The sequence below is a fragment of the Talpa occidentalis genome, unplaced genomic scaffold, assembly GCF_014898055.3.
Source record: "Talpa occidentalis isolate TD23 unplaced genomic scaffold, MPIMG_talOcc4v2.1, whole genome shotgun sequence".
Classification (NCBI taxonomy): Eukaryota; Metazoa; Chordata; class Mammalia; order Eulipotyphla; family Talpidae; genus Talpa; species Talpa occidentalis.
This window is the reverse complement of record NW_026555331.1, coordinates 100,312,476-100,321,341: the sequence shown is the minus strand read 5'-3', so window position 1 is coordinate 100,321,341 and position 8,866 is coordinate 100,312,476. Positions and strand designations below refer to the sequence as shown.

The 8,866-nt window shown below is 39.5% G+C and overlaps 1 protein-coding gene across 1 annotated transcript in view; it reads left to right on the top strand.

The window, feature by feature from the left end:
* Positions 1 to 5,878: 5,878 nt before the first annotated feature.
* The window catches only part of RAPGEF5 (Rap guanine nucleotide exchange factor 5), a 238,926-nt gene continuing 235,938 nt past the window's right edge, over positions 5,879 to 8,866 (top strand). Inside the window, exon 1 of the mRNA XM_054692418.1 lies at positions 5,879 to 5,930. The gene's annotated coding sequence lies outside the window, so the exon portion shown is untranslated. The remainder of the gene's footprint in view (positions 5,931 to 8,866) is intronic.

Below are 8,866 nucleotides of genomic sequence, written 5' to 3'. Positions count from 1 at the left end.
CGCCTTCCCACCATTAGCATTAATGATGGATCCCTGTGCTCCTACATGCATGCCTGATGGCAGACACCTGGAGTAGGGTGTGGGCATGCATAGGTGGGCACACCTGGGCTGAAACTGAATTATAAGGGTGGTGTCACGGGGACGCCAGGAGAAGAGGAAGAGAGGAGAGCAGCAGAACGTGAACAAGAACGAGAACACCAGAGAGCCCAGAAGGAGTGAAGACTCGCTGGAGGCTGGGAGGTCTGCCAGGCTCCTGACCCCCGCTCCCCCCCCCAGCACCCCTGCCTGCAGTGTACCTGGTAAAATCTCAATAAATAAAAGCTTGAAAAAGCCACTGAAGTCTCCAGCACTCCTTTACCCCATCTGCCCGGATCATAGAAAACCTGCACTCTGCCTTCCTGCCCCCACAATATGGAAGAGGTGAGCCTCGCCTCTTCACTGTCACTATTTTGCTGGACTCCTCCATTCTAACAATTTTGAAGTTAACTAACTATTCAGATATCAATGACATTTATGTTGATTTCTATTCTAAGAAAAGTGGAATCCACTGCAGTATTTTAATAATAGAGCTGGTTTCTAACAAGTCTTTTCATTGTCATATCTGCTGGCACATAATCTGATTAAGGAATATTAGGAGGAAATTTCTCAGTCGGGACAGTTGGGAGTTTAATAGACATTAACAACTTGTTGCCCTTAAAAGTTAAGACTAAATCAGTCAGATAAGTATTTCCTAAAGAAATCACTCCTTTCCCATCCCTCTCTAAGCACTATTCTAACCACCCATTGAGCATGAATTTCAAACATATATATCATTTTTCCCCACAGAGCTCAGCAATTGATGATTAACAAAGTGTCTGGGTAGAAATAAGGCAGAATGGGGGAGAGAGAGGGAATTACCCAGTGCCTTATACTTTAGGCAGTATCAACAGGCACAGAGACAGAAATGTTTTATTGCCTCTCATGTTGCTTCCCAACCTAGGGCAAATCTTTGGAAACATAATGCAGTCTCGAAAAATTAAAGAGACTCTTTGCAACTTAAGGGAACCCAAAATATGAAAATGTTAGGCAATAGGGAAGTAGTGTGACTTATTATTTTCTTTAGAAAATGTGTTAAATGGTAGATATAAATTAATTCAGTAAGTACATCTTAAAAAGCAAATGTGAAAAATGTTAGCTTCGATATTTATAGCTTTAACTTCATGAAAGTTCTTATTTGCAACTTAGGACTTTTTTAATTAAATTTTTAATTTTGAGATAGTCATAGTTTCCATGATTTTTTAACTTAAAAAATGCCAGCATCTTCTGCATGTAGTTTGTTTATATAGGAGAGTGCTATTTGTTATTTCCCTGTGCCTATTATCTAAGCTCTAAAAATTTTGCTGTTAAGTTTGGCTGACCTGAGAAGTTATAATTTCCTTGTATTTTTTAAACAGATTTGATACGTTGTGGCTTTTGAAAGTGGATGGGGAGATGACAATGTAACAAAATCAGTAGGCACTAACATAGGAGTTGAGATAAACTAAGGAATTGGGGATGGAGACAGAAAAATGAAGAGAAATTTCTTAGTAAGCAATACCTTAGCATAGAGGCCCCCAACTAACTGCTTGAAGTGCTCCCACCCCCCCAAAAAAGTGCCTATATTCTGCAATGGAATGTAATCAGTCTTTTGCTCAGGTTTTTTTTTGGGGGGGGGGTGCGAGGAGGTGGTTAAAGGCATTCAATTAGATCAATAAAATAGTGATCTCCTGTATGAAATCTTCATTCTTGTGACTATTTACCCTAAAAAAATACTGGGAATTTTATTGGAATATACCTAAAAGGAGAACGCATACAACCACACATTGTACAAAAGTGAACAATGATGTAATAATACTTTTAAATAAATGTTGTGATGTTTCACGCTTTTCTTATTGATGCTTTCTAGACTTTTCTTCCATGGAAGCTCTTGCTTTTATCCTGATGGCAGTTCAATTTAATTCGCGTACAATCTATTTAGCTATAAATGAAAAGTATTGCTCTACCTACCCAGATTAAATTTCAGAGAGGTTTTCTTAACCTTTGTTAATTACAAGTTGGAAAAATTGCTTGTCTGTTTGCAATGCTGAGATATGTATGGCTTGAAGTCAGATTTAAAAGAGATAGAAAGGCAGAGAGTTGGCCTGAGTTCTTATTCTCACAAGTTTTATTGTGTGTGTATGTTTGTGTGTGTGCATGCAATTGTATTCAGCATGCAAATATTATTCAGACATAAAGTCAGTTGTGAGCTGAACTACAGATGCTCCATTCTCTTTACAAATTTAGGAAATTGAGTTGAAGGAGGTATTGATTGGATACAAAAGCAATGAATTATGGACCATCAAGAGTCCTTTAATTAGTAGAATTGCCACTGACCTTGGTCTGAACCTGCTAGGGGTGACTTAAGAGACAATAGTATCCCTGCTGCAGGCTTGTGCTGTAGTGTTTGCCACCATCCTCTGCAGCACCTCAACTGCATGGACCGACAAAAAAGATTACTCCATCACATCCTGCAATAGACCAACCCCTGTTTTAGTTTCACCACTATTAGGTACATCATGAAAGCTTTCTGGTTCTCTGTTAGAAGCTGATGACATTAATGTCATTAGAACTCAAACATTATGATAAATGTACACCTAAGTTCCTAGTATTAGTCGACTGTATATTACCTACTCTCATAAAATATCAAAGACCTAGTTCTTTCTTTAACAATATGAAAAGCAACATAAAAATTATGAGTTCTCATGGTAGCTGAGATTAAAAACTTTGGTCAGGAAGCTATTCACAATCAGTAGTAGGAATAATAATTGATTGAAGTTGAACAATCCTCCGGAGTCTAATACAAAATCTTTAGTTGAATACCACTTACCTGACAAATTATTGAGATTTCCCTATTTGGCCTGCTCTTCAATGCCTGAAACATTGGGGAGCTAGAGTTGGGAAGACTTATGAGCCAAACATACCCTCCTGACAACACGTGACATGGGGATGAAGAGAAAATTGTGGTCCCATTTGATTTTTTTAACAGTTGGGGTATAGAGGAGCTGACTCAGCAGCTATTGAGGAGCTAGTACCTTTCTGGTTCTTTCTTGTCTGTCTAGGGATAGGCCTACCTGAATTTCTGTTTTTTGGGAATTCTTCACTCAGAACTCACTACAAATAAAGTATGGTAGGGAATGACTGGCCACAAATACGCCTGTCGGGCTATATTGGGGGATGGTTTGTACCTATTTATAAGCTAAAGCAGCTTATAAGCTGAATGCTTATCAAAAATATTGCCTCATAACTAAGTTGGACAATAGGATTTGTAAAGAATTCAGAACCCTATTAATTCATGTCAACCCTATTGTATTTTATGTGTGGCAAGCCCTTTTTAAAGAATTGTATTTTCTCTTCAGAGTGTTATGAAGAACTTGTACACTAGAGGTTTCTCACCTTTTGAGAAAAGAGTATACTGTCCTTTTCCCCCTAAAAGCATTGAGGTATACATGGAAATAATGACTAGATGCACACAAGAATCATAGGTGAACATCAAAAACATGGTATTGAATGAAAATGGTTTTCAGCTAAAGAGGGAAATGAAATGAACAGCACAGTATCATTTATATACATTGAAGACACAAACACACAAAGGCCATTGTATGTTATTTAAAGCTACATACATGTCCAAAGCTTCAGAGTGACATGTGTCTGGGGAGGAGAAATGCAGAATGCAAGGGGAAACTGGAGATGAAGGTATACAATGAAATCAAAATAAAATAAGTAAGGATCATGCATGGACCAAGTTTGCACTCTGTGGTGAAGAGAATAATTCACTCACCTCTGTGAACCTGAGGATTAAAGATAGAAGAAGAAAGATGATTGCTTGGAAGGAGTGAGAAGGGAGTTTCCCAAGCACAGGGAAAGAAAGGGAACCCATAAAGGTCATGCTTCCATCCTGCCCTATACCAGCAGTTCCAGTGAAGTCTGGGTAAGGGGCAGGACAGGGGTCAACAAATTTTTTCTCTAAAGGATCATATAGAAAATATTTTAGGCTATGCAGGCTAGATGGTTGAAGTTACTCAACTTTGTTGATGTAACACAAAAGCAGCCATAGACAACCCATAATAAATGGGCACAGCTTGTTCTAGTAAAACTTTATTTACCAAAAAGGCAGCAGACCAGATATGGCCCGTGGGCTGCAGCATGCTGACCCCTTGCCCAGGGAGCTAGAGCTTATCAGTTGGCATGACTTTCTCTTACAGAGCGCCCAGAGCAGAGCCTCTAAGAGGATTCTGTCATTCAAAATATGACCTATGAGGACAAATGCAAAGGCACCAGGCTTATTTAAATTCAGAGAAAAAGAACCTGATTCCACAGGGGTTTCCGTGATAATAGAATCTCAGACACTCTGAGCATTCACTGCTGGGATAAATAACCCCGTGGGCAGGGTTCACATCATTTTTCATTTGATCAAGTCAAGAGCATGTTTCATAAGCAAATGCAAATGCTCAAGAGCTTTCTCGAGTTTGTAGAGCAAGTGGCAATAATTTACATTTTGTGTCTCCCAGAAGAACTGTGTAAAGGGCTCCCTCTCTGTCTTTTTTAGATATCCTGGCCTAAGTCCTAGGGATATTTCCTCTAAGAACCCCCTTGCTGGTCAGAAGGCTATCTAGGCAATAACCAACCCCCTGCCTGCAGCTCATATTAAGGGAATGGAAGAAAAAAGCATAAAGCCCTGGGAATGATAATTTCTAGATGAATAGGCCAATCAAGCACTGTAAATTCAAGCATGATGATGATCAGTGGGATGATTTCCAGATATCAGCAGGAAAAAATCAAACAAAAGCTAATGCCAGGACTGCCTTTCACGTCTGCTCTGGTCCATTTGCTTCTAGTTGCTAATTACTGTCTCTGGAGTCACCTGCCTGTCTTCTCGTCACCTCTTCTTTGGCCGCAAAGTCTCAGGCTCTCTCATTATTGAGTTTCCCAGCAGAGACGGCTTCCTCTGACACTGGAAGGACAGGCTGTACCCTGATGTGGCTGACATCTTAATTCAGTCCTGTAACATTGTGCTTATCCACGAGCATCCATTTATTCCAGTCAAATTTCCCCTGGCTCCTCTTCTGTGCATTTGACTCAAGTCTATACTTTTCTGCTGCGGCTCCTCTGCTTTACTCTCCTGAGGAGAGGCTTTACGGCAGAAAAGGACCCTTTTTAAGCTTGTATAAATTAGCATCCGTCATAAAATTCACCCACAGAATTGCCCAGGAGTCTATGGGTCAAGAGAGAGGTGAGGAGAATTATTAGCTAAGCCTGTTTATCTGTTGGGCCCCTCAGAATTTCACTCCTGGGTCTGTACCTGATGACTGTGACAGGGAGGGAATTCTTCAAGCCAACTTGGAAAAATTGTTACAGTCTCCATTGACCTACTATAATTCCTATGTCTGGTTTTAAATCCTCAACATTGAAATATCTAAACTTGTTCACAAATGAAGTACATTTTGTTAATTTCTTTCTAAGTCATGAGAAATTGCCTTCAACCTGGTTAAGTATACCTGATTTGAAAGTTCACTGTTAGATGAAAATGCAGACATGTTGATCTAATGGCATACTTCCCTATAGATAAATGTTACTTCAATAATTAAAAATGATGTGTAAAATGTTCATCTTGGCTCATCCACATGAAGCTTTGGGTGTCCAATAACAACTAGATTTACATTTTCTGATCTGTTGAGATGAAGGGCAAGACTAACATAGTTACTGAGTGTTTACTGTCTTCCCTCTCTCTGTCCATATCAGCCATTTCTGATGTTTTCTCAACTCTGCAACTCTGCCCTCTTTTTTGCAGGGTTTCCTATATCTGGACATGCTAGGCCAACCACCTTCATAGCCTGTTCACTTTCACAAATCTGCATTTTCCTGGAGGAAGAAAAGTGTTTCATCTTCTTTTCTTAAACTAAAGAGAAACAATGAGACACAAAATTTCTTCCACCTCCCATGAAAAATTCTGAGCATTTTGTTTAAAAGGGACAATAGACTGATCTTTAATTGTAATAATTCAAATGGCTAACATCCTTGCATGCTTGCTCTAGGTTAGGTACAATGCTAAGCGTTTTGTGTATATTACCCTCATAACAAGCCTGTGTAAGAGGTGTTGATTGATTGATTTCTAGATGGAGGAACTGAGGTTGGGTACGTGTCTTGCACAGAACACATAGCTAACAGCAGAGGGAGTCTGGCCTCTGCTCTCAGCCTCTACACTCAGGACAGGACTAGAGGAGGTACCGTCCTGAGTCCAGCCATTTCATGGTTATGCCACTGCTCAGGGGAGATCGCTGTCCATCATCCTTTTTAGAATTTACTCAGTAAAACGCCTCATGGATTAATCTGACAGCTTGCACCCCCTTCTGCAATCAGACCTTGTCTGTTCAGAGGATGTAAACGCAGGTTATTATTAGCTAAGGAATAATTATGAATATATACATATAATTCATGTATGTAAATGTTAGAAGTAATAATACTTTATTCTGTCCTTAATCATGTCTAAGTGTTATCATGAAGGGGCATTTGTATGCCTACAACCTAATCTCTTAGACACAATACAGTTTTATTTGTTGGATGTGTATAAATTTTTAGTACAGTAGAGCTCGGATGTGCATTTTGGTTTGTTTTCAAGACAAAAGCTGGGACCTGCTCTTCTGAAGATATGTCGCTTGATCCCTTTATCCATGGAGTGTTCTGTTTCCCCCTATCTCCCAGTTTCATTGAGAAATGATTGACATACATCACTGTATGTTTAAGGTATAGAATATAATGGTTTGACTTACATATATATAAAATGGCTACCACAGTAGACTCAGCTAACTTCCATCTCCTCATAGACATAGAATAAAAAGAGAATTCTTAATTTACCTATGGAGTGTTTTTCTAGAATATTTTCCTTGTTCCTTTTCTGAATAATGACACATGTAAAAATGGCTAAGCTTAGTTGGGGTTGTAGAATTGCTTTGGAACAGTATAAAACCAACTGACCTACATATGTCCCAAACAGAAGCCTTTCTTGTCTCCATTAACATTTTTCTCTAATGGAGGTAATTATCTAAAGACAAAAGCAAACACTGAGAAAACTCTGCAACAATAGCAACAATATTAAGTGCTGACCTCTATTTAGAGCTTTTTGTGAGTCAAGCGCTATGCTAAGCATATGACATATAGTTGGTGGAGTTGTGAGTACACTATTATACCAAACTACCAGATGAGGAAACTGAGGTATAAAGAGGCAAATCACATGGCTAGTAAATAGCACAGCCAAGATATAAGCACAGATCTTTTTGACTCTTTTAGTGCACTGAATCACCATGATACTCAGCCAAGTGACACAATCCCAGCTGCTACAGGGGCCTGGGAGAAGTGAGGTCAGTTGGCATAAGACAACAGGGAGCAATGGGGCTGTGACAGACGGAGGACATAACCTAGCCAAAGAGTTGCTGCTACTCATATGGGATGGGCATGAAGGATGGCCAGGTCTTTTGGTCTGTGCAGGGCAGCCAAAAATCTGGGGAGTTCAATGAGAAATCTCCCAACTTTTACATGTTGGCAACCTACTTTTGTAAAAGCATGGGGTATGTCAATAGCTCACACCTGCAGCTCATGCTGAGCTCACACGTGGCCATCGCCCACCTCAACTGCACTGCCCCCAACACGTGTCTTGAGTGCAGTGTACTTGCTCTCAAAAATGAACCGTCTTAATGGAAGTGCTCTTGGGTTCGGAGCTCTATTTTTCTGATGCTCTTTCTGAGCTCATACTATTGAAGAATGGAGAAAGAGTAAGTGAACTTGCCCATTTCAATGTCTCCTATTGCAATTTATTCAGCTCAAGGGTTAAAGGACAACTGCACTTTCAAGCTTTCCTTTGTCCTCCTATTAGAACTGATGTCTTCTTGGCCTGAGTTCTCATGTGGCTTTGAATGGTTGGTTTGGTCTCCCTATGCCCCAGTATGTTTCTACTCTTTCCCTATTACATAGCCTTTTGGGAGAAACCCAAAGTCTTACTAATTTTCCACTCTTCCCACCTCCTCCTTAGCATAATAGGTTTACCTTTCAAATATATATTGAATTAAATATAAACTTTGCAGTACAGGGAAGCCTGTCTTTGTATTCTTATTATTAGGAGACAGGTTCAGTGGTTTTAACACAGTTTAACAATGCAGTTCCTTTGCCTCTTTAAGCCTGTTTTATCATCTTTCAAATGGGACTAATTACCCAACCTACAGGAATCACTTAATAAGTGTACATTGCTCAGCACAGCACCTGATGCATAGGAGGCACTCAAAAGAGGTCAGCTGGTATTGTTACTGTAACTTTTACATATCACATATTGGATATAATAGAGTCAAGGATTACTAAACTCCAGGAGGTCCCCTCTCAAAATAATTCAGCTGGTATTGATACTGTAACTTTTAGAAATCACACATTGGATTTAATAAAGTCAAGGTTTACTAAACTCCAGCAAGTCCCCTTGCACTTGGAGTCAGAAACTCCTGAAATATCTTCCCATTTAAGACGATTGCCATTCTATATAATTTTATTGCCAACATAATTATTTGCTTGCTCCTACTTAACACTATTTTCCTTATTTTTAACAGAATACCTACAAATCTAAATGATAAATATTCTAATTACCCTCTACTACAGGCTGAATTCACCCCTCCCCTAGTTCAAAATTCACCTGTTGAAGTCCTAACTCCCAGGACTTTAGAAGTGCTGGTGTTTGGAGAAAGGCCTTAAAAGAGGCAATTAAGGTTAAATGAGGTCATGTGGGTGGTGTCCTTATATGAGGAAACTTGGACACACAGCGATGGGTGCATAC